At 38.9% G+C, this 26,139-nt stretch overlaps 3 long non-coding RNA genes across 8 annotated transcripts in view; 2 read left to right on the top strand and 1 right to left on the bottom strand.

Annotated features, from left to right (window-relative positions):
• The window catches only part of LOC141622777 (uncharacterized), a 31,384-nt gene extending 30,662 nt beyond the window's left edge, over window positions 1–722 (bottom strand). Inside the window, exons 1-2 of the long non-coding RNA XR_012533096.1 lie at window positions 660–722; window positions 441–521 (exon numbers count right to left, since the gene is read on the bottom strand). This is a non-coding gene — a long non-coding RNA (uncharacterized LOC141622777). The remainder of the gene's footprint in view (window positions 1–440; window positions 522–659) is intronic.
• On the top strand, window positions 483–14,078 carry LOC141622776 (uncharacterized). 6 transcript variants are annotated; one of them, XR_012533093.1, is made up of 7 exons: window positions 483–1,088; window positions 1,864–2,080; window positions 2,808–2,932; window positions 3,507–3,590; window positions 3,701–3,759; window positions 13,772–13,822; window positions 13,927–14,078. It is a non-coding gene; the product is annotated as an uncharacterized LOC141622776 (long non-coding RNA). The 6 variants fall into 6 exon arrangements; XR_012533094.1 differs by having other exon boundaries at window positions 13,911–14,078; XR_012533092.1 differs by lacking the exons at window positions 13,772–13,822; window positions 13,927–14,078 and adding exons at window positions 5,152–5,237; window positions 5,450–5,847 and having other exon boundaries at window positions 486–1,084.
• A 3,928-nt stretch (window positions 14,079–18,006) lies between these two features.
• Window positions 18,007–19,320, top strand: LOC141621189 (uncharacterized). The gene is made up of 3 exons (XR_012532139.1): window positions 18,007–18,804; window positions 18,924–19,058; window positions 19,251–19,320. It is a non-coding gene; the product is annotated as an uncharacterized LOC141621189 (long non-coding RNA).
• The last annotated feature ends 6,819 nt before the right edge of the window (window positions 19,321–26,139 follow it).

Here is a 26,139-nt window from a genome sequence, read left to right as displayed (position 1 = left end):
TTTTTAGTATTTGATATTTTGACATATTTAGTGTTTTTTATTTAATTTAAAAAAATTAATTAATTTATTTTTCTCCCCTTTATTACACTTTTTCACCAACCACTTTCTTATAGATTTTACCTGGTTCATTCCGGATCCTTAACTCTATTTCGGTTTTTAAAAATCGTTTTAATCTTTTCTCTCGATTTAAATTTTAAGTTTTTATAAAAGAAAGAATTTTAATTCGATTTTAAAACCCCTAAGTTCACCTTGACTTTCCATTACATTTCCGTTCTTCCTTTTTGTTTTTCATCTTCCCTTTTTTTATTCGCATTTTGAGGCGTGCGTTCACCCATGGACGGTTCGAAAAGATGATTCATGTCAGCCGACCCCAAATCATTTTGGGATTAAGGCTCTGATGTTGTTGTTGTTGTTGTTGTTGTTGTATCTGATAGAATTACCAGGGTTTTCGAATTAATCGTCCCTGATATAGAATTCAACAGCTGTTGACACTTCTCGAAACGACTATTCAGCTCACTAATCTACACTCAATCAAAACACAAACACATAAAAAACCCTATCAATTTCCAATCACACAATAAATCTTGACCTACATTAATAGCAAACAAAAAAAAAATCAAACAAAACTGAATTTGCAGACTAAACATAGTGAATTATACCAGAGCATCAGCAATCTGATCTCGAGTTCCATTCTCAATTGCATCAGATAAATTCTCCACCAAGTAGCATCACCAATTCAACACAAATTACACAATCAATAACCTCAAAACTAGAAATATTCAAAACATTAAGAAAACAACATATATTTTCTATGAATTAAAAATAATACATTTAAAATATGGAAATGTGATGCTAGCGACGGTTGTTGTTGCTGTTGTTGTTGCTGTTGTTGTTGTTTTTGTTGTTGTTGTTGTTGTTGTTGTTGTTGTTGTTGTTGTTGTTGTTTAGGCTGCGGCGGCGATAACTGGACTACTTGTTGTTGCTGCAGCTGATGATGCGGTTGTTGTTGCTGTTGTAACTCATAGCGAGAATCACGAGATGGACTATTCTGGGTGGCCTTTCGATTACTTGGTCTGTCGTACTTGTATGTAAGTTATCTCAATGTTTGCTTGGATTCTCATCTTTCATTGCCTGCTATAAATGATCAATTTTGGCATTTTCATGGTTTGTGCCATTAGTGAAAAAGTTATTATCTTTTAGCATAAAAAGTTTATATTTTTATGTTATTAAGCATTAGGTGAGTGTATATGTTGAATTTGATTACTTTGATTGAGGAAAAGGGGTGATTCAGCAAATGTTAAAACTGTAGAAAGTCGCACTGATGTAATGATAAGGTAACGCGTCCATTCAACTAATTGTTTATGTTTTTATTCTTTTGCGGTAGTATTTTGATGAAATGTAAACAACTAGTTGAATGGGAGGCATTATGGTTTTGCGTCCATGAGTGTGTGAATTGTAGAAGACGCGTCTCTGATCACTAGCCATGCGTATGTACATATGAGTGTCCCACCCTGTTAAAAGATGAGAAGTTGATCACTTTATTGTTCTTTCTCCATTGTCACTAGGGTTAGAATGAAGCCTTCTTCGAGTTATGAAGAAAAGATGAGAATTGATCACTTTTATCACTTCATCTATTGTCAATTGGTTTTAGGATGAACCTTTTTTTTGGTCGTATGAAAAAAATATGGGAAATTTATCACACCTTATTACTCATACCATTGTTACTTGTTAAATGAAATCTTCTTTGAGCTTATGAAGAATTCTTCAATATGTGCTAGTTTAAAACTCATACCAAACTGTGTACTTATTTACTCCGTATATTATATGATCTGCAATCTGACAAAAGATGTGTTGTCATGGCAGAATGCGTTGCTGGAATTTCAAAGGGTTGTGAAGACGTAGGATCAAGTCGTCGCTGGTACTGTTTACTATATAACCCTTGAGGCGACTGATGGTGGTGCGAAGAAGATTTATGAAGCGAAAGCGTGGGTGAAGCCGTGGTTGAATTTCTAGGAAGTACAACAATTCAAGTATGTTGGTGATGCCTCTGCATGAGGTTCACCGTGTCAGCAGCCACTAGGTGAGAAACTTCGATAAATAGTAATTTTACCTCTATTACCTCTATCTGGATAATGTTCTGTGAATCTGAGATCCGTAGTTTTTTTGAGTGTAAAGGGAGTCATAAGGGCAATTTTGATGTTGAGAGGGTTGAACCCAGGTCATGAGTATCACCGCTCATGACTTTACCAATTAAGCTAGTTGATGTGTTTGTCAATGAGAATTTAGTGGAATTTGTATATTTAATTTACGAAACACTCCTGTTTTTGTCTGTAACTAGGGCCTCTGAATTAATTTCTATACATTGATAGACGGTCTGGCCGGAGTCCATGACAGTGTATGGGGTTTAGAAGCCTCACTAGTGTTTTAAGCATGAAACACTGTTTGCGGGTGACCCATGCTAAAATTTTTTGAATTGCATTGACCGGCCCGGACTTTACAATACCAAAACCATACACGTAGTGTTTGTGAATCATTTTTATTTATTCCATTATATTTAAAGCGAAAGAATAGCAAGTGTTCGACTCCATTGAAACTTTGACAATATCGAATGTGTTGGAGCCTTTCAACATATTTGGATGTATCATACTATATGCTTACGATGATCCAAGGTTACGATTCACTAGCTTGCAACTATACTTTGAGCTGGATCAGTTTCCTTTACCCTTTTCAATTTTACAGTGCCTGATATTTGCCTTTTTGCAACGTGAATATGACTTCCTTTCTCATTTGAATATTGCTTTTTTCAGGTCTTCGAGCCAAAGATTGTATTCATCATCATTCTCAGTTTCGTAGCATGGGCCACGACAGAGGACAGTTGGAGTACAAGTAATATGTGGATCACTCTTCCTAAAGTACTAGGCTAAATAACATGGTTCGGACGTTGGTCATGTGTGGAGAGTTTCCTTTATAGCTAATGAAATAAGAATCCCCGTTTCGTTCTCTTTATTTTTTTTCCTTCCTGTAGCTAGCAAAAACTTTTAGGTATGTTTTTGTATAAAAATGATCAATGAGGTTGACATAATGATCGAAAAACTGAGGGTGCATGAAGGTCCCGCAAATTCGAATTCTCATTTATTGTAATCGTTATACAAGACTTGGCCTCTTGCATGCTAAAAAAAACCCTCATTGACTTTTTCGATTATATACAAGTCCATAGAGGAAAGCTTAATAGGACCTAAGTGTCTTAAGGACGACTTAATTTGTAGGGGAAATTAGGGAAGGAGGGTTGGAATATACATAGTTATATACACGGGTAGAGGTGGCAAACGGGTAAATCGGATCGGATTCTTTCGAATCGGGTTATTTCGGTTGACCTTTATTTTTGATTTCAGATCGGTTCAATTCAGGTTGGAATCAGTTATCGTTATTAATCGGTTGTGATCGTACTGCTGTTTCGAATAGATTTTAGGTCAATTTTGGAAGAGTTGTAATTTTGTACTTTGCAGGAGGACCAAAATTAAGAAAATGGTATGGAGCACCTGAACTCCTTCCGAAAGACGGATCAGTAACTCAAGAAGAGGATGATCCTGGTACTATACATTTACCTGTTGAAATGTTATAGTTACAGTCTAAAACTATACTGGTATAAACAGACAGTTTTCTGAATGGTCCGTGTTTTACCTTATGAACTTGAAAACAGATGTAAAAGACGCTAGGGACTCCGTTTTGGTAACTGATGGAGACAACGACATTGGCCAGGTATGACCAGCCATTGTCTGTAGAGGCGTATTTTGGCCAATTTAAGTTCAGCAACATTTTATTAAAGAAGCTAACACTTAGGGACTGTTATCCCTATGGTTGAGCACTGCCTGCTTCAAACCTTAGATTACGGGTTGAACGTTGAGTAGAAGTTACCCCTTAATCGTCACTGACTGTTTCGAATGAAGAGTTGTGTTATCCCAGTTCAATAAATTTGGGATTAAGGCTTTATTATTGTTTGTTGCTGTTGTTCTTAGGCTTCAAAACTTAGCCCCTTTGATCAGGAAAGACTCAAGTTTAGTTTTGGTCATTGGGAGAATTGATCATTACCATAGTTCATGGTGACAACTCTGACCATAAGTCCATACACAGTAATATTGGTTTAGTGTTTGTTTTCTCAATCCGATGTTACCGGATTAATTTACATCTATCAACCATAATTGATAATAGTAGCTTCCTGTCTATCTCAGTCATATGTTTGTTTCAACGGTTGAAGTCTGCTGATTTTTAGCTTATTTAGATGGTGATCCTGTCTCTTATTGTCAAACAAGCCAAAATGAAGGCATTAATTAAAAAACGGGTTATTTAATGAAAATACTCCAATCTATCGATCGAGGTGTTTCTTAAAATACTTGGTACTTTATTTTAATTGCGAATACAACCAACTTTCACACTCCTTCTCTCATATTAGAATAGGTAGACCGGCTACCTACGTTTTTAACCCCTCCTTTTTCTTTTCAATTGAAACCAAAACACTTGTGAAGATGAGTCTGCAATTTCCAGAGGGATCTTAGTCATTGACCGTGACACAAACCACCGTACACCTCCATTACCAACAAACAACCCAACTTCACCTCGCCACCGTCCCATCCTGCCGCACCACCTCCTCGAAAATCAAATCCTCACCATCACACCCACTTCCCTCCTTTATTCTTTTCCACTGTCCCGTCTCCATTGTCATTCCAAATTCCAACAATACAGTGAAGCATATTTGGTGAACTAGAAGTAGAATTAGTAGAGTGAAGTATATCAAACCTTCATAATCACCAAACCATCAACAAAATCTCTTCTCCCTTTATAATTTCTCTATTTCCATTCAAAACACAATTAAATGTATAATCAGCAACCCAATTTTTATAAAATTTTCAGTTATCTCATAAAACAACCCTAATTAAATCGGTAAATTGACCCTATCATCATCAATCAATCTGGGTTCCATATGTTGTTTGACTTGGGAGAAAGGATAAAGAAAAGGCGATGATTTTGAGCAAGACGATGGTTGTGGGACTGAAAGGGGGTCCAGTTGTGGCCCTCTCTAAGTAGTTTGTAGATAATTTTTCATCATCGTTGTTGGTTACATTCATTTACAATACATGTGAAACTATTTTTCAGTTTGACAAGTGATGGATATGAATTTTATCAAGGGAAATTTGGCTAGTCGTAGAGAAAGTGAACAATACCGATTAGGAGTTCCTAAGGTAAATATTCTTTTTAATCTCTTGATCATCTCATCTTCTCTTAGTGTCATGTCTTTTCTCTCCTTTTGAACTTTTAAGTTTTTTCTTGCTTCTTTTGTCAATAATGGTAATACTTATGCTTATGATTTATGAGGATGTATTTGGTCATCTGATAAATTTGATATAATGTAAATTTGATAAACAACTTACATTGTTTTCACTTGAATTTTCAGTAATCCTATGTTCAAGCTGCTTTATGTATTGTCAAGCTCAAGCTTCATCGCAAGGATTGCTTAACAGGCACCGAAGATATGTTTTTCTAAGATGCCGCAAATAGTCACTTGCTACTGTTGGTTGCGAATAATAGAGAACTTTGTGTCTGGATAGTTGTATATTTTTTTGACGTATTTTTTATTTGAGATACATTTATTCTTATGGGGTTCAGATATGTATTTGACATTAAAGAAGTTTAATGCTAAGATATGTTTGTTTCTAGAAAATTTGTGTGTGTGTAATTCATGTTGTGGCAAGAAATATGTTTGTTGGAGGGTTAATATAGTAGAAAATTCAGGTGTAATAAATAATATTGTTGATTGTAGTATAAAAGCGACGCAAAAAAGCGTTTGAACAAAAGCATAATGGTGCATAATAGACGATAGTTGACATTATATGAGGCGCTTTAAAAGCGTCGGGTCTTCTCTAGCCGCGCTTCAAAAGCACTGCTATTGCATAAAAATAGCGCGTCAATTTTCGCGGCGCTATATTTAAGCTATACCGACGCAGTAAAATAGCGACGCCAAAGGGGGTAGCGGCACAGGCAAATGCGGCGCATATGAAAGTGTCGGTATAACCCCTTCCGGCGCTATTTAGCGTCGCAATAGGTGTTTAAAAAGCGTCGCAAGAATCCGTTTCTGTAGTAGTGATTTGGCGTGATTGTGTGTGTGTGACAGTTAAGCTGTCTGTTTATCTTATTGTTGATATATTGAGTTGTGTGATTAGTACTGACCCCTGTTGTTGTTTTGTAAACCTGCGGTGATCCATTCGGGGATGGTGAGCAGATATTGAGCGGTATTGAGATGAGTCTTGGGATAGCTGGGATTGCCACGACATGAGGATAGGAGTCTTCCGCTGTAGCTTATTAGTTTATTTACATTTCAGTTAGAACAGTCAGTTTGAGAACATGTATTACACTTTTGGTTTGGATTTGAGAATTGTAACTCTTCGCTAAGTATTTATATTTAAACGTTGTTTCTTCATTGTTTATTTGATTATCATTGCCTCGGGTAACCGAGATGGTAATGTCTTCATACCTGAGTGGTCCTGGTAAGGCACTTGGAGTATGGGGGTGTTACAAATGGTATCAGAGCGACGATCCTGAAACCTGTAACCAATGAACCTAATGAACATAGGGAGTCAATTAAAATGAACTCGGGGTAAAAGTTGTAGGAGCTAATGCAAAGGCTTGGGAGACGTCCTAAAGTCGCGAACTTGCCCTACAATTTTGAACCGGTCACATGGGGGGTGTATGTCAGGGTCGTATGTGTTGTTTGGTTCGCTTGTGTAAGAATATGATGAAGTGTGTGTAATTGTTGGATGTTTGAAGTAGAAAGTTGAGAATGCAAAAGAAAGGTTAATGATATATGTAGACTTGTTGTTGGAATGAAAACATGTTGGATGTTTACAATGTGGCGTTTAATAACATGATATAATGATTTCGTGAATCGTATGAAAGGATGCGTAGCATTGTATATTTAGTTATGTTATAACGTTGATATTATAAAGTTTTAGCATGTTAGCATATGATATAACATGCGGGTAGCGTTTCTGAGTTAGCATGACTCGATCGAGTGGGACTGACTCGATCGGGTGGGTTTTTGGCGATTTCGAGTCCAGAATCGTGTTTTTGGGCACTCGATCGAGTACCTCGGGCACTCGATCGAGTAGGGGGTCACTCGATCGAGTAGCCCGTTACTCGACCGAGTATGTTTGGGAACTCGATCGAGTAGGGGTATGGGCAGCGTGTTTTCTTGTTTTGAGGTTTTGGCACGTATGTTTATATCCACCCCTTTTTCCATGATAGTTTCAAGATGCCGCCCAAGAAGACTGCTTTGTATGTGAGAGCTGAGCTTATGAACATAGATGACATCGTTAAGATGTTGGAGCATCAGGATGCTCTCACTGAGGCTTTAAAGGCTGTGGGGAAAGATAAAGATAAGGAGAAGGAGAAGGAGCTTGATCATTCTAAAATCAGCCTCTATATAGCAAGGTTTAACCCGAAAGAGTATAAGGGAGTTGGGGAGCCTAACCTTCTGAATAGTTGGCTTAGAGAGATGGAGAACATATTAGATTTGGTTCACTGTCCTGATGAGATGAGGGTGGAACATGCTGCGTTCTATCTGAGGGAGGCAGCTGGCAAGTGGTGGGATACAGTGAAAGTGAGTGCTAAGGAGATATATACAAACCAAGGTTTACCTGCTATACCTTGGGAGGAGTTTCGTAGGGCTGTGAGAAAGGAGTTTGTACCGGAGCATGTGAGGAGTAAGTTGAGAGAAGAGTTTGACAGTTTTAAGATGACCGCCGAGATGTCGTGGGGCGAGTACTACAGAGCGGTTCAATGATAAGTCTAGGTATCTTTGAGGATATGGGTTTGAGTGAGGAGAATTTGGCATTGAGGTTTGAGAGAGGGTTGACCCTTAAGATTATGGATAAGTTACCCGTAGGAGTCCTTACTGATGTTAAGAAAGCTTATGAGAGGGCTGGGAGAGCTGAGAGGTTGGTGGAGATGGCTCAGGAGAGGTCAGGTGGTGAGAAGAGGAAGTCTGAGAGCGAGGGTGGTGGCCAATCTAATCACAAGAAAGGCAACCACAATCGCCTCTAGGGGTTTTCTTCGGTCGGGGTTCAAAGATCTTGGGGCTTCCTTTGGGCGTGGCCGTGGAAGTGTTAGTGGTAGTTGGGGAGTGACCTGCTATAGCCGTGGTGGTGTAGGCCACAAGAGACATGAGTGCACAAGTGCGCCGGATCTTTCCGAGACCTGCAGCTAGCTATGCGAGCAATAGGCCGGCTGGGTCATGGCCAAACCGGGGAAGTCAGAGTTACCAGAGTGGAGGCAACCGCAACGGCGGTAATTCTTATCAGAAACCACCAACGAACAACAACAACAATCAAGGGTCGGGTGCTAAGTCGACCACATCAACCAGTACTGTCCAGGGAGGTGGACAGAAGACCAGTGGAAAGTTATTCGTGATGGAGAAGAAAGCAGCTGAGGAGGATGCTCACGTTATCACCGGTACTTTCCTTGTTAATGGTATTCATACCTTTGTTTTGTTTGATTCGGGGGCTTCTCAGTCGTTTGTGTCTTCAAGTCATGTTAAATGGTTGGGTTTGAGGGTATATGAGTCTGTTAGTGAATAAGTTTTTATACCTTCGGGTGAGTCTGTATCATGTGGGAGGTTGTTTAGAGATGTATCTATGATAGTTGGGCAAGTTGATCTACCTGTAGACTTGCAAGAGTTTCCTTTTGACGGTTTTGAGATGATAGTCGGGATGGATTGGTTAGGAAAGTATAAAGCTAAGATAGACTGTCATCAAAAGAAAGTGTCTTTAAGAGGTCCTAAGGGCGTTAGTGTGTCTTATCGTGGGTTTCTAGTCAAACCCAAAGTTAAGTTGATTGCAGTTGTTACTTTGAAGTCATATCTGAGGAAGGGATGTCCTTTGATATTGTGCCATGTGAGAGATGATCGGATAGAGGGTCCGACAGTTGATCAAATACCAGTGGTGGGAGAGTTCGAGGATGTGTTTCCAGAGGAGATTCCGGGGTTGCCGCCGGGAAGAGATAGATTTCACAGTAGAGTTGAAACCAGGGACGGGGCCAATCTCTAAGGCACCGTACCGCATGGGTCCTAAGGAGATGGAGGAGCTTAGAAAGCAGTTGGATGATCTGATAGAGAAGGGATACATTAGACCTAGTGTATCGCCGTGGGAGCACCAGTTCTTTTTGTAAAGAAGAAAGATGGGAGTCCGAGGTTGTGCATAGACTACGAGAGCCGAACCGAGTGACGGTGAAGAACAAGTATCCTTTGCCAAGGATAGATGACCTGTTTGATCAGTTGAGTGGTGCATCAGTCTTTTCTAAGATTGATTTGAGGTCGGGGTACCATCAGGTGAAGATTAGAGAGGTGGACATACCAAAGACGGCTTTCACGTTGAGGTATGGTCATTATGAGTATGTGGTGATGCCGTTTGGGTTGTCTAATGCACCGGCAGTGTTTATGGATTTGATGAATAAGATATTTAGACCGTTTTTGGATAAGTTTGTAGTGGTGTTTATCGACGATATCTTAGTCTACTCTAAGACTAAGGAGGAGCATGAGGAGCATCTGAGGATGGTGTTGCAAACTTTGCGGGAGCATGAGTTGTATGCTAAGCTATCCAAGTGTGAGTTCTGGTTAGAGAAAGTTGCTTTTCTGGGGCATGTGATCTCTAAAGATGGGGTAGTCAGGATCCGGCAGAGATAGAAAGCGATGACAAAGTGGGAAGCACCAAAGAATGTTGCTGAGATCAGGAGTTTTCTGGGTTTAGCTGGATACTACAGACGGTTCGTGAAAGATTTCTCCAAGATAGCTAGACCTATGACAGCGTTGATGCGGAAAGAGAACAGGTTTCATTGGGATGAGAGTTGTGAGACGGCGTTCCAAACATTAAAGGAGCGTTTGACCACAGCTCCTGTCTTAGCATTGCCTGAAGGGAGCGAGAACTTCGAGGTTTATACAGATGCCTCAAAGAATGGGTTGGGATGTGTGTTGATGCAGAACGGTAAAGTGATTGCCTATGCTTCTAGGCAATTGAAGCCTTATGAGGAGAACTACCCTACTCATGATCTGGAGTTGGGCGCGGTGGTGTTTGCTCTCAAGATTTGGAGACATTACCTTTATGGAGCAATCTTTAAGGTATTTTCTGATCACAAGAGTCTCAAGTACATCTTCACTCAAAATGAGTTGAACATGAGACAGAGGAGGTGGATGGAACTGATTGGCGATTATGACATGGAAATCATCTACCATGAAGGGAAGGCCAATGTTGTTGCTGATGCTTTGAGTAGGAAGAGTGTACATTCTCTGTGTACAGCTCTATCTTTGATGAGGCTGAGAGATGAGGTAGCGAGATTTGTGATACATATGATGCAGAAAGGAGATGCCATGGGTGATATGACAGTACAGCTTCAGTTTTATGATGATATTCGAGGTAAACAGGCGTTGGATTCTAAGATAGTTGAGTGGAGAGCTGGAGTAGAGAAAGGGACAGTGTCCCGATTTTCTATTCATGCAGATGGTAGTTTGAGGTTCGATGGTAGGTGGTGTATCCCTAATGATGAGGAGTTGAAAAAGACTATCATGACAGAGGCACATTGTATACCATATTCAGTACATCCAGGTGGTGACAAGCTATACAAGGATTTGAAGAAAACGTTTTGGTGGCCTGGGATGAAGAAAGAGACAAACTGACTTTGTGTCCGTTGTTTGACATGCCAAAGAGTTAAAGGGGAACAACGACGACCACAAGGTAAGATTCAGTCGTTAGAGGTACCTGAGTGGAAGTGGGAATCCATTTCTATGGATTTTATCGTGGGTTTACCAAAGAGTCAACAGGGTAATAACATGATATGGGTGATAGTGGATCGACTGACCAAGTCAGCTCACTTTGTTCCAATCAAAGATACATGGACTAAAGCACAATTGGCTATGGCCTATCGAAAGAACGTGCTTAAGTTACATGGAGTCCCTAAGGACATAGTGTCTGACAGAGATGCGAGATTTATATCAAGGTTTTGGAAAGAATTGCATGAATCGTTGGGAACAACTTTGAAAATGAGTACAGCTTTTCATCCTGCGACAGACGGACAGACTGAGAGAACAATCAAGACTCATGAGGATATGTTGCGAGCTTGTGTGATGGACTTCGGTGGTAGCTGGGAACAGAGGTTGGACTTGATAGAATTTTCTTATAATAACAGCTATCACGCTAGTATTGGTATGGCACCGTTTGAGGCTTTGTATGGGAGGAGATGTAGGAGTCCAATTTGTTGGGACGATAGTGCTGAGGCAGTGGTTTTAGGACCAGAGATGGTGCATGAGATGGTGGAACAGATTAAGATGATCAGGGAACGGATGAGGGCAGCTCAGGATAGGCAAAAGAGTTATGCAGATCTACATCGCAGGGACATAGAGTTTCAAGTGGGGGACAAGGTTCTTTTGAAAGTGTCTCCTATGGGTGGGGTTATGAGATTTGGGAAGAAAGGCAAGTTAAGTCAGAAGTTTATCGGGCCTTATGAGATCTTAGAGCGAGTTGGGGAAGTTGCATATCGCCTGGCTTTACCAGCCGCGTTAGAGAGAGTGCATAATGTGTTTCATGTATCACAACTGCGGAAGTATGTGAGTGATCCGTCACATGTGTTAGAGGCAGAGAACTTAGAACTAGATGAGTCCTTATCATATCTTGAGGTGCCTAAGCAGATTCTTGACCGAAAGGTTAGGAAGACTAGGAGTGGTGAGACAGTTTTGCTTAAGATCCTTTGGTCTAACCACGAGACCGAGGAAGTTACATGGGAGCCAGAGGAAGCTATGAAAGAGCGTTACCCTTTCCTTTTTGATCAGGTATGTATGGTTACGGGGACGTAACCTAGTTTCTTTTAGGGGGGTAGGAGATGATCACGAGCAATTTTTAAGAGTTTTATACCCCTTTCTTGTATGTTGCGTCGGTATGTTTGTCGGGATGAGTTGGGTTAGTAACATGTTTTATGCTGAATTTTGTTTTGGTTGTTGAGTCGGGAGTGTTATGGGAGTACCTTTGTTTAGTAGTGGTTTGAACTTCGGGGACGAAGTTCTTTTTAAGGAGGGAAGACTGTAATACTCCGTATTTATGAGTCTTTGGGTACTCTATCGAGTAGGCCTTACTCTGTCGAGTAAGGGTAAGATGCGTTTTAGAAAAGTTTCTGACCTGTTGGGTACTCGATCGAGTAGCTGGGATACTCGATCGAGTACCTTGGGTACTCGATCGAGTAGCCGGTTTTACGGGGAGTTTTCTCGGGTTTTGTTAATTATGCGATTAAGATATATAACCTTCCGTCATTGTTTCTAAATCACTTTTGCAAAACCTAATTTACTGTTTAAGAGAGAAAGCAAGCAAGTTCACCATCTTAATCGCATTGTTAGCAATTCCTGGAGTTTGGGAGGTCGGTTCTCATCGTTGATTATACCGTTGAGTTCCTTGCGTCGAGGGTAAGATCTATGTACCCTTTTTGTTGTCTTTCCTTTGTTTTGGTTAAACTCTAATTTAGGGATATGGGGGTTTATGTGTAGTATTTGATTTGGTAGCGTTTGTATGTTGTATGATAGGAGGAGGTTTCATAGAGGAAGTTTTTTGATACAGCAGTAGAGACCGTCTGATAGTGTGCTTTCCAAGTAGGATTTCCTACTCAGTATTAGTCCCATAATGGGATGATTGTTGATGTGTTGAGATTGATTGTTTGATATAGTAATTATATTGTGATTGTGATTGTGATCGTTGTCTATGGTTCGCGAGGCGTGGTCTCGGCTGAGTGAGGTCACTTGCGGGAGTGGCTTCACGCCCTAGTTTCGCCTTCTGTGGAACCCGCCACAGAAGGGATGTGCACATTAATGGACAGGGTTATCGCTCACTATGTGGAGCGGGGATTTGGTGGGTACGGCTGCGGTCCCCCCACTGGCAGGGCTGGTCTAGTGGACAGTTAGTGATTGAGATGATTGGATTTGGCGTGATTGTGTGTGTGTGACAGTTAAGCTGTCTGTTTATCTTATTGTTGATATATTGAGTTGTGTGATTAGTACTGACCCCGGTTGTTGTTTTATAAACCTGCGGTGATCCATTCAGGGATGGTGAGCGATATTGAGCAGTATTGAGATGAGTCTTTGGGATAGCTGGGATTGCCACGACATGAGGATAGGAGTCTTCCGCTGTAGCTTATTAGTTTATTTACATTTCAGTTAGAACAGTCAGTTTGAGAACATGTATTACACTTTTGGTTTGGATTTGAGAATTGTAACTCTTCGCTAAGTATTTATATTTAAACGTTGTTTCTTCATTGTTTATTTGATTATCATTGCCTCGGGTAACCGAGATGGTAATGTCTTCATACCTGAGTGGTCCTGGTAAGGCACTTGGAGTATGAGGGTGTTACAGGTAGCCCTTGAAGCCTTCGAAACTTATGTCGAGGTATTTGCCTTATTATTTATGAGTTACGATTCTCATCCTTCTGATTCTTGTCAAGACTTTTGTGTTTGTCCAATATTGTCTTCGAGACTTCAACATGATCGTTGTTCGCTGGTTCAAATATGATCAGTCCTTTTCTGTAGACGCAAATGATAAGCAGCTATTAAGAAAGCCATAAAGGGTGTTCCTGCAGTTATATGCCCTAATGTATGTACATTGCATTCCCTTACTAGAGTGTTTGAGATCATTACCATAGTAAAATATGTTGCCCTGATGCAAATATGCCCTAAATTAATTCACTGTTTCTACAGGAAGGTTTCCTATCCAAAGTTGGGAGCTTAAAAGTTATTCTGTTATCACAGGTATTTCTAGCTCATCATGGTAGATTGCGTGTGAAAATGGTGGAAATTAGTGAAAGTGCCCCGGCATGTCTGTTTGATAAGATCACAGTTATCTGTGTAAAAAGGTGCTGATGGCATTCAAGCTCTCGTGACAAGCAATGCAAGAAAGCTGGCTGAGCAAGATGAATCTACGCTGATGGCCTTAGGAGTTTCGTATACTATTATCAAAGCAGGTTCATTACTGAACTCCCCGGGTGGAACACAAGGGTTTAGCTTTCGAGAGGCATGCTTATATTCTCTCTTTCTCGGAATAAGGCTCCCAATTACTTGGAGCTCGCAATTAAGAAATGTTGGTATAAAGCAGTCCAAAACAATAGCTAAAAGTAAAAAGAAGCAAATTTGAACCTTATTTGACGGCATTGGGGAATAAAGATAACAAAGAATTCCTGGTATTATATTTGCTAATTCTGATCAAATTACTAGAAGCGTTGGGGAATAAGGATAACAAAATGAGCGTCTGACCATATCTTGTTTCAGTGACCCTGTAATACTACGGAATTTATTAAGCTGTATACTCGACCGAGCAGAGCCTACTCGGTCGAGTAGTGTTAATTGTGGAGTCTGTTTTGGTTCTGCCGAGGAATAATCGGCCGAGTATGGAGAATACTCGACCGAGTAGAGGATACTCGGCCGAGTATAGCTTTACTCGACCGAGTATCCGGCCTGGCGAGTGTTATTTTAGCGGTTTGATGCGGGAGTGTTTAGGGTTATTTTATATTCAACGTCAGTTTCTAAAACGTCATTTTCAACCCTAATCATTTTACGATTACTCTAATCACTCCCTAATCACTCACTAATCATCCTTTAATCTCGTTGTGTGTGCAATCGTCGTGGTCCTTGCGTGTAGTCTCTTATTCTACTGTTGGTAAGTTTTATTCCCTTGTCATTTGTATTCTTTGGGGTTACTGTATACATGGAATTGGGAAATATGGGGGATTGTGCAATGTGTAATTGTGTTATGTGGTTATTGTATAGGAGAAGACTTCATAGAGGAGCCTTTCTGATTGTTCGGTTTCCGTTCTACTATTGATTGCTAAGGTAGGGTTTTCGCTACTCAGTTTACTGTTCATTGTTTAAGACATGATTGTTTTGGTAATTATTGTTATCTGCTGATCATCGAGGTATGGGCGTTGTTGTGACGGTGTTGGTGTGGAGATGTTGTGACAGCTGTGATGCTGTGTGTTTGTGATTGTGGTGGAGTCACTTGCGGGAGTGGCTTCACACCCTAGTTCGCCCTCCGTGGAACCCGTCACGGGAGGGGATGTGCATATTAAGGGACAGGGATTGTTAGTCGCTCGTTGATGGGCTGGACTAGGTGGGATCGGCTGCGGTCACCCACTGGCGGCGAGGATTACCTGTTGTGATGGGTAATCTGGCAGGGCTACACACTTCGGTGTGTAGTCGGTTACTGTGTGAGATCGGGAGAGTGAGGGTGGAAGATGCCCAGCTGATTACCATGTTTGTTTGTCTTATAGTGATTGAGTAATACTGACCCCGTTGTTGTTTGTGGAATCTGCTGTGATCCATTCGGGGATGGTGAGCAGACTTGACAGGTATTGCTATTGGTGAGCTTGGGGCAGTCATGGGAGAGTTGTCATCACCAGTCGTAGCATCACCGTCCGAGTCTTAGTTTTGATTTCTTAGTTGTCAGACAATTGATTTATTTTATTGTAACAGTTTGGGATTTGGTTGATGTAAACTTTTATACTTTATGGTACTTTAATAAATGTGCTCAGTTCAGACGCTTTTGATATGTACTAACCTCGGGTAACCGAGATGGTAACACACTTTCATGGTAGGGTGGTCCTGGTAAGACACCTTGGTATGAGGGGGTGTTACAAAGTGGTATCAGAGCCGAAGATTCCGGCACCTAAACAAATGAATCTAATGAACTTAGGGAGTAAGTAAAATGAACCCGGGGAGAGTTGTTTGGAGCTACCGCAAAGGCTCGGGAGACGTCGCGGAGTCGCAATTTGGCCCTTATTAACTCGAGCCGGTCACATGGGTGAGAATTGTGTTTTGTATGTGCATGTATGTGAAGATTCATGGTGATAATAAGTGATGGTTGGAAACTTATATGTGGGATTCGTAAGTATGGTGATTGGAAAAGTAGTGGAAGGGACGGGTATGTGAAATTTGGTGAAGTGAATTTAGCATATGAGTGATTGGTATGATTGAATGATTATAACGTGGCATTTAAGTTCTTGTTATATGTTTGTGGAGGGAATAGAAAGCATGATAGGGGACTTTATACTGTTTAACCCGTCTTTGGTATGGCTCGGCCGAGCAGGGCAGGTACTCGACCGAGTAGGGAGTACTCGGCCGAGTAACCAAGCACTCGACCGAGTGTTGTTTGGCAGTGAGTAGCGATGGCCACTGTATGTGGCTAATTTGTACACTATTCACAATTAATCATTCAATTTCAATTTTTTCTTAATACATTAGTGAAAATATATTCATGTGTAATCTTGTTTGACTCATCTTTACGAATCTTACCCCTTCTTAAAAGTAGGAGAGCCCTTGTACTGTTCATTAATGAATAGTGTTTCCCCAAATGAACAGTTGCTTGCTTGCTTGTCCTTCCATTACCTCCCAACCCTTGATCACTTACCTTTGATCTCTGCCCTCCGTTCATCCCACGACTCTCAAACCTTATTTCCTCTGCTCTCATTTATTCCAATCCCCCTTCGTTCATTCTACTCTCAAACCCTCATCGTCTTCACCCACATACTACCATTTTTTTGGGTATTTGATTGTTGTACCTCGTTCCTTATTTTGTTGGCTGTTTGGTTCACTTCAATTCTGCAAATCACTCCCCATTTCTAGATCAGGGTTTCGATTTGGTTAGTATCTACATTTCTGGTCTTCATTTCTTCTTCTCTTTCTCCCCTTTCTGGAAAATTAGGGTTTCCATCTCAACTTCATTTGTCATTTAATTCCCCTTATCTATCATACTTATCCAATCATAACTTAATTCAAAATGTTTTTTTTATGCTTTTTTCTTTGGTGTTAATGTTTAGGACTGTCAGCTATCGGTGAAGCAAAGCAATCCGCGACAATACGTTGCTCAAATTCCCCAGGTGAGATTCATTCTTGAACTAATTGGAAATTTTATTTATTTTAGGTATTATTCAATTGCATTTCGTATTAGATTATCGCCATTAGTAATTAATTGATGAAAATTGTTGAGCAGTATATCATTTAAGGGTGGGTTTTCATTTCAGCTGGTGAAACCGATTAATTATCGCGAGATTAATCTTAGAAAGTTTCGGCTTTTATCAATCGTCCTTTTGTGTTCTAATCGTTGATCTCACAATCTGTGACGTCGAAAGATATGATTTATACTGACGCCAATGGTCTTCGTTCTACAGAGTACTTGTAACCTCATTTTCATCGTCTTTCTTTGATTCTTAGTTTTCAGCTCGGGTTAATTGATGCATTAATCTTTAATCATAATTCGTCTGTTCTCTTCGTGTCTATCTATGAGCGAGTTAGACCCACCTGCCTTGCCAATTTTATACAAGTATGGAGCCCCTTATAAGAAATCTTATACAATCTTAAAGTATCTATTTTAATTTTAATTTCAATTTCGCCCTTTTTTATCTTTGGTTTCCAATATCACTGTCAATAATGCATTTTCGTGTTCTGACAAATTATTTAATTGGGTGCACTTGTTAGCTTATCACCTAACACTATTGAGAGGCTTCAATGTTGACCAGCCACGAAATTTGGCAAAGAGTGTGACAACACATTAATTAAGGTGCAAAGGATTTCAAAATACTAAAAAAAGTGAGTTTAGTTTCATTTTGCGATCAAGGCTTTGTAGTTGTTTTTGTCTGTTATAGAAGAGGATTTGCTTCCTTTGTGGAATCACTGACCATGTAACCCATATTTAAGTGCGATACATTGTTACCATTTATTGAATTTCTATTCATTTCAAATTTCAGAATGCCCCAAGTCAATACTGACTGTGTGGCGTTGAACATGTCCGTCTGTCTGTTTGTCTTAGATATGTCTGTCTGTCGTAAATCGAGCTACTCGTGTGTATCTGCATATCATGGTTATCATCTGATTTGGCGCTTTTGTTAGCTATTGCATTGAATTTTTGTAAACCCATGTATTAGCATCCGAAATCAAGTAATAAGGAACGAATAATCAGGAATCTTAGCTTCTGAATATGGACCTGTAGGAAGTGGCCTACTGGAGTTGTGGTCATATGTTGTGGGCGACAATGACTCAACTACATGTACAAGTTTGATTACATTTTGATTGCATTCTTTCAATGTTGTATGTCACAAATATGCAACTTTGGTCGGTCATACCTTTTAATCCCTTACGTCGTCCAAGGTCAAACTAGAAATTGAGTTGCCTACTCAAATTAAGTATAATTGAACATTTGCATTAAAGAATGGTGACTATTAAACATATTATGCTGCATGTGAGCTAATTCCAGTATACGTCGCGTCTTCAAACTATCTTAGACCCAATTTTAAACGCACGCTCCTCTTCTCAAATTCTCATTTGTGACGCGTTACCCAGTTACGGACGTACGTAAGTAGGAGATCACAGGACACCCCAAAGTTTTAAAAAATAATACAGTTAGTAAGGGCTTGAAACAAGAAAGAACCTTTTTCTGTTTTTGTGTATTGTGTAGATATATGCAATGCCAGTTTTCAATATGATCGAATCATGGCTTGTAAGGCAAATTAAGTTCAAGCCAAGTCGGATACTTCGTTTCCTAACTCAAGTTTCCTATGTTGGTAAGTAATTTCTACAGCTTAATAAATGGTCACACTCGCATAGTACTCACTGCAGATTACGATCAAGTTGTGTTATTGTGGAGTTTATGTTGTGTAAATGTATAATGTGGGCAGGTTGACGAAGAGATTCAGACCTAACGGGAAGAAATTGAGCATTTACCATTGCTAAATTTGGCAAAAAAGGTATTTTGTACGTGTGATCTGATCCCTAATTAGTAAGCTTTTGTTTTATCCTTTTATCTCTAACAAAGGAGTCAAGTGGAGTCAGTTGGCATGGGTTTAATGTTACTTGGTTTTGTCAGATACCTGTAGTGGCCAATCTTCGGTCGAGAGGGGGCAAGGTAGGTTCTCCATGGTGGACTTATTGGAGTGCAGGAATAACGAGCACGGTTGGACCTGCAATGGGGATCGAACCCTTGAAGTACATTAGGGTCAAGGTATTTTCTTCATTCTCTCTGACTGTATTATTGACTGACCATGGAAATTAAGGGCAATATATTGATCTGGAAAATGTCGATAATAGATTAATCATGAGACATAACAAAAGAAAAATGAATCCCACAAGAATAACCATGATTTTCTTGCTGTAGCTTTTACCTGTTGATGATTCACTAAGTGGAATTCTGCAGTCTATAGGTTGGTCGATGTGGTTTTCTGAATATAGCTTTGTCAAAAGAAGACGGACCAAAGTTTAACACAAAGATATAGGTACTTACCTATATGCACACATTTATGTTGGATTCTTGTACCTATATCAATATGTATAATAATTTTAAATGGGTATATCTTATACATAGTCGGGTTTTAACTTGAAGGATTTTCCTTTTCCATTATGGTGGCTCTTTTTGTTGAAGGAACTCGCTTGATAAACCAAAGCACAAAATCGTATGCTATCTCTAAAGGGTTGTCTTTCCCCAAACAAATTCCCCGTACAAAGGTATTGTTCAACTTTTTTTCTAATCATTCAAATAATGCTCTTTTTGGTTTTAAAAATGATGAAGTAAAACAAATGGCCTGCTAAATTTTGTGCACTTCTGGTATTGTGGAGTACGAATCCGTTAATGCAATATGCGAGTCTGCGATACATTTTTAAATTTTAGTTATGGGTCATCCGGAATCAATTTCCCCGTATGTATCCAAACCTCCTTACCTTGTCATTAGCTAAGTTCCTATGTTTTGAGACTCCTTATTAAAAACTTTGGTTTCGGTCACGTCCTACGATATCAGATAGATAGTGTTAATCTCATTGGCGACAGTTTGACCAAGGAACTTGAGAGGTTTCTTTCTTCCTTGCTAATAATCTACTAAAAGGCTGTATAGAATGTGGAAGAGATGAAACTATGTGGTAAGACTGTACGAGTAATATAGTTTATTTTTTGCAGCATATGGTTGTAATTATTTTGAATTGTTTGGTGAGTACAATACCATGAAATTGTTCTTGTACACCTTCCTCATTGCCCTGAAACAAAATCAGAGGGACTTGTGTGGCGATTGGGTATCGAGAGTGTTTGAGAAATATTTTTGGTGATCCGTCTCTTAATCATTTGTTTACCTTTCTAATTCTTTGTAGGGAGTATTTTTAATAAAAGGTAAGCTAATGATTAGGACGGAGGGAGAAGTGTGACAAATCTTTTGATAGTTGATGGTGGACCCTTTTCTTCGACAAATAGTGTGCTCAAGAAATTTTTGTCATAATCTTTTGATTCTTACTACTCTAAAATCATCATATGGCTAACCTTTTTAGACTCTCTGTGCATTACACATTATAATTACTGCTGGATGAAGCTGATTTAGCTCATCATACAAGCCAAAAATAGCTTTAATGTGGTTTATATGGGCATATCATTTTGCCATTTGGCGTCGCTTGTAAGCATTGGGTACTTTCTTTGCAAAAACTCTCTAATGGTGCATTGTAATGATGACCATATGTGTCATGACTCATGACATCTCAACATCTCCTAGAAAGTAGTATTGTGGTTTGTGAAATGCTCAATTGAAAGTTTGTAAAAGATTCTTAAATTTGATTGTTGATCCTCCTAATTTTTTTTGAGATTTAATTTCTATCTCCCCTTACGCTCAATAGCCATGTTATTTGGCCTCTTGAACTTGACCAATGCTCAATAACCATGTTGCTTGGCCTCTTGAACCTGACCCATGCTCAATAACATATACCAAGTACCTGCTTAGATAACTAAGTCATTCGGTATTTCAGTTGCTTAAATATACTCAAAAGACATCGTATCAACATTATCTTTTTTTGGCTTTTATAATCATGCTGATTTCTAAATGACCATTTACTAAGCTGTTGAATCAAATAACTACTGGTACTGTGGCTGTTTATGATTACATATTTATATAGGATGGAGGCCTTGGGGTTGAATATTTCAATGCACATGAGTGAGCTTTTTGAATTCCATATTTGTCTAGGAAAGTACTATTTGAGTGAGTTATTTCAATTGAGTTACCACTGACAATGTTATAGTATTTTAAATTAGTGAAAAAGTATGGATTATAAATTTCACAACGTGGCTTGGAGCCTGATAAAGATCTGACATGGAGGTAATTAAAAGTTGCTGCCAGCACAAGAAATATCTATGGAGGTAATTATTTTGCCCTATTCAATCCATTGAATTGTGTACATATTCCATTTCGTATAATTCCATTTGATTTTAATACATTTTCTATTTCACTCACTATTTTAGGCGTATGAAGTAGGCAGACAGGTATTACTTGTCCTAACTACTGACCAAGCTTCCCTAAGAGGCAAGTGTTTGAACCTTTATATTTACTATAAACATGGATAATATGTGAGATACAAGTGATGGTGATGACCTTCACATTGTTTAATGATAGGGAGTAGTTTGTTATATAAATTGATTACATATAACGGATAATCAAGACTGTAAAATGGCTTGTTATGGTAGTTGAGTTAATTTTCTTTGTAAGTTAGCTATTGTTATTCTATTGAAATTCATACCTAAGATATCTTGCATTATTAGCTTTTACTTTTAACTCTGCAAAGCTACAGAGCACACGGTGTGGACTAATCATTTCAATGCTTACAAAATCTACTATATTCCCTTTAGTTTATTGCCCCTTATGTAACCAGGGAGGTTTTGCGTAAACATACTAAAAGCAAAAGGAGAGGCAGAGGCGTAGGGAGAAAGGGTAAGAGAGTGAAATTGACGACCATTCACAAAACGTGGTTATTGCCTTGCATTGAGCAAAATATATAGGGTAGTATGATAGCTGAAAGAAGTAAGAGGGATGCGAGATGATGACTTGATGAGGTAATGTAGCAAACTCTGAACACTCTGCAAGATATTAAATCCTGGTTAAATCATTTGAGCCTACTTGCTTACTTTATGTTCGTAGTTTGTGATAATCGGTTCATGCTTAAGATAATCCATGGAGTCTGGTTAGACTTTATTAAATAGTTCTATCTATTGGTTGACAGAATCGGCTCCATTAAATTTGGTTGACGTATTTTAGCTCTTATAACAACATATACGATGGTATATATGACTGTAGGGAGGACAACAATTATTAGCAAATAGTTTGTTGGCCACATTTCGTTTACTTCTTTATGGCACATTGCTTGCCTGTTTTCCATTGTATTATTTGAATTTTAGGGAACTACCTCATAAATGATTCTGCCCTTAGAAGGCTTGCGTTACAACATTTGTGCCAGTCACTGATAATGACTTGGTTGTTAAGTTGATTTGCATTATATGGTTGGTTTAATGCAGATAGATTTAGCAATATAGTTAAAGAATCGAATAGATTTCTCAGATAGGTCAGCGTAGAGCATGCTTATTCCTCATGCTCTCCTACAATTGATGCACAAAGATTGTAGTACAGAAATGTTAGGTGAGCACTTGAGCATCACTAAATAGTTATACGTTTAATTTTTTTGTCTCAAAACTAATCATATACCGATCAAATAACATGTTAGGAGAAGAGGACCGTAAAAGATGGAAAATTTGTCAGAATGACATGTCAGATGTTGTATGTTCAGGTTTTGGGAATGAAAAGAGGGCTATATTTTAGGGATTTGAAGAGTAAATTGGATGAAATTTGGAGGGAATTGTCTTGTGAGATGATAAGCAAGGGTACGTTGGTAGGGGTTACAAATGAGTGGGATGTGATTAAGAGGATCTTAGGCAATAAGAAGGTGAATTTGGTGAAATTAAAGGGAAATGTTTCATATATTGAAAGAGTTGGGGGAGGCGGAGAAAGTAATAGAAGAATTGAGGATTTATATATTTGGTTTTAATTGTTCTTAGTTTTTGCTTGATGATAATTGTTGATATTAAACTCACTTCAAGTTTTGTTTCTCCGTTCAAGCTATATACTCCTTATTTAAAAGAGTCTTATTTTGAATCGATTCTCTAATTTCTGATTTTTTTTTGCTTTGCCATTATATTATTAATTTATTTTGGAGATTATGAATATTTTGGAAGTTGAAAAGAGGTGGGTTGGAGGTCCTTGGCGTTCTCGTTGCAGGTCCAAGGTGTGGGCGAAAAAGAGGGGGCGAAAGGGGTGACATAAGGTGTCGAAAAAAGAAGCGGGGAGAGTAGACATGTTTTAAAGGGGTGGTTAGTATGGTGTGGTTAGAGGGGCACTGGACCGGTGGTGGGGTGATGGCGAGGTGGTAGCTTAGGTAGCGGAGTGGGATAGAGATGGATGTATTTAAGTTGATACTAGAAGGGGCGGAGGACTGGATGACGGTGTGGTCACAATATGGATGATGATGTTTACTGTTGGGAAAATATTTTAGTAGAAGGGGAAGTGGAAGGAGGATGAGAGGTAGGAGAAATGAGTTTTACACTAGATGTTAGGTTTAATAAATGTTAAAAGGTACCTAATGTAAATGTAAGGTGGATACTATGTTGCCCTATTCATTATGATTTCTTTGATGATTGCAAGTTCTCTTGATGTTGCCATCATTTTGGAACGCATGTGGGGCTATGGTGCAGAATATGTTATCAAGCTCACTTAATGTAACACGTTCAGTGGTGGTGTTTATAGGCTTGTTTTTCTGCAACTCTAAGTGACAGCTAATTGAACCGAATGTTCTAAACCCGTGGATAAACTTTTCAGGGGTTGTGGCAAGCAACTCCTACAGTTGCTGTTAACTGTCATTCTATGTTCAGCCTTATTCAAATGGCTAGAAACTCCGAAATAATGGCTCTATTCCAGGTTAGTAGAAAATTTGAAAATTGCTTTACTACAGAAGGTGCAAAGATCTATTTTCAAATATAACAAATTGTGGCTAGATGGCGGGCTAAAACAAAGATTGTTTTACCATAACAGTCTCTTATTTTATAACCAACATTGCTTTTTAGTAGCGCCTCGTATTGGTTTATCTCAACAGTTTAGCATCTTCCTCCCAAAATAAATCAGTGTGAATGCCTTGCCTCTTAAATCATTTTATCTTATTGAACTTGATTTGAAAAAACCAAATAGTTCTGTGTTTCTCATTTGATTGTATGGGTACTAAGTTGGTTCTTATATGTGATACCGTTGCGTATTAGTTTTGGGTGATTGTTTGATGTGAATCTGTGAAATGAAAGACGTCCACATGAACTCATGAACTCCTCAAAGATGTACCGTGGGGACAACTGGTGTGCTTCGTTTTTTTTTTTTTTTTGGTGGAGCGTTTCAGATGATAATTGTGTTGGCCAGTCCTACAACCGTTTTAAAACACTATTGTTTCCGTAGTACGAGTAGTTATCAATAGGGGGATATGTTAGCTCCTGAACAATTTTTTTTGGGGGGGTGGGGGGGAGGGGGCAATGAAAATAATGGCGACACAATTAGACGGTTTCCTTATTAACTTGTCAATGATGACGAAAACTCAATTAATAGAGTCAGGTTAGCGAGATGGAGGGGATTCTAAATAATGCGCAGGGTGTTAGCCATGCATCACAGTGTTTGAATTTTCTCCATATACCTTCCGATATTTCATTTATTATTTGGTGGATAAGCAAATTGTAGGGTAATGGGTGGTAGTTAGTTTTTGATACGTATATTTGGTTTATGATTTGAAGTACAGGACAATACGGATGAAGCTAATACTTGCGAAACGTCCGAAAACTCTTCAAGTGATGATGACGAACCTGGTGTCGATGCTCCTCTCACATCTGAATTTACTACATTTAAAGTTGTATAGGGAAGCTTTAGTTAACAAGTGATGAGGCAAAAGTTGTTGAACACGAGGTATTCTCTAAATCAATTGAAGATTAGAAAATCGCTCTTGATAATTCATGCAGTGGCCTATGAGGATTTTGGCAAAGGCGCCAATCCCTATAAAATAACTTAGGCAAACATTTTTCAGGCTACTGCGGCTCTCTCCAGACATGGTTGCTTCTCAGCATGTATATCCACCGTCTTTCGTCGGAGTACGAAAACCCAAAACAGTGTGAGCACTTGAATATGTAACCTCTATTATGTGACAATACGTCAGGTTGCGGTTGATAATAGCCATAATAATTACCCTTGAATGTCTGCACTCTCATTTCTTATGTTTAAAATGTACGAATGCTCAGCCATACTAAATAATCTGTCAAAACAAGAAGTATTATTAACGCATGTTATTGCTATATCAACTCTGGCTACTTGGTGTATGATTTAACTCGAAACTAACAATAAGCAAAGCAAAAACAGAATTATCAAGATGTCGTTAAGAGTCATCAAACCATATGCCTATATCAACGTCTCTGGCCACATTCATGATAGCCGCTACGTCTGTAGAAGATTCATGTTTATGGTGCTTCCTGAGTTAACACACAATGCTAATGTTTTATGGTTTATCTAAATAGGTTAATTTGGGCACTGTGTGTTCATAAACTTACATTTTGAGTGAAAATGTTTAGAACTTACTATAAGAGTTGTGTATAATTGGATCAAGTCTTGTATGTGTTTTCGTTAATTCGCAAGCTAGCGACATACTCCTAAAATTTTATGTATTCCATGTAGTTGTATTTTACAACAATTAACCCTCCAAGCAAAAGGGGTAGATATATTGTAATATTCACGTACTCAACAAAGCTAAAAATACTAATAATTTACGAATGTTAGAATGTTAGTAATTTTGTTTGCAATCGATTCGACCATCAAAAATAATACAACAATAGTTTCATTATGACCAACACTCAACATGTATGCACAAGCGGACCAAAATAAACTACGCTAGCACACACATAAAACGTAAATGATCAAAATATCTTGGGGGACCGCGCGCTTTCGCGCGCGGTGCAACCAACTAGTACATTAAAAATATCTAACTTGTATATTTTTTGCAAATACGTGAACTAATGATATTTAGCGCGAAAAACACGCGTTGACAAATGTGAAAAAAGTAAAGTGGTAGTGTGGAGTTGAATGGAGGGAGTATAACTTTAAGAATTTATCGGTATAATAATAAGCATAGTTATGTATAAGCGTAATTAGCATATAAGTAGTTGGGTATTATAATGTCGATAAAGTGTCAAAATTATAATTTAAAATTATTGA

Source organism: Silene latifolia, chromosome X, assembly GCF_048544455.1.
Source record: "Silene latifolia isolate original U9 population chromosome X, ASM4854445v1, whole genome shotgun sequence".
Classification (NCBI taxonomy): domain Eukaryota; kingdom Viridiplantae; phylum Streptophyta; class Magnoliopsida; order Caryophyllales; family Caryophyllaceae; genus Silene; species Silene latifolia.
This window is presented reverse-complemented; position numbering and strand designations above follow the sequence as displayed.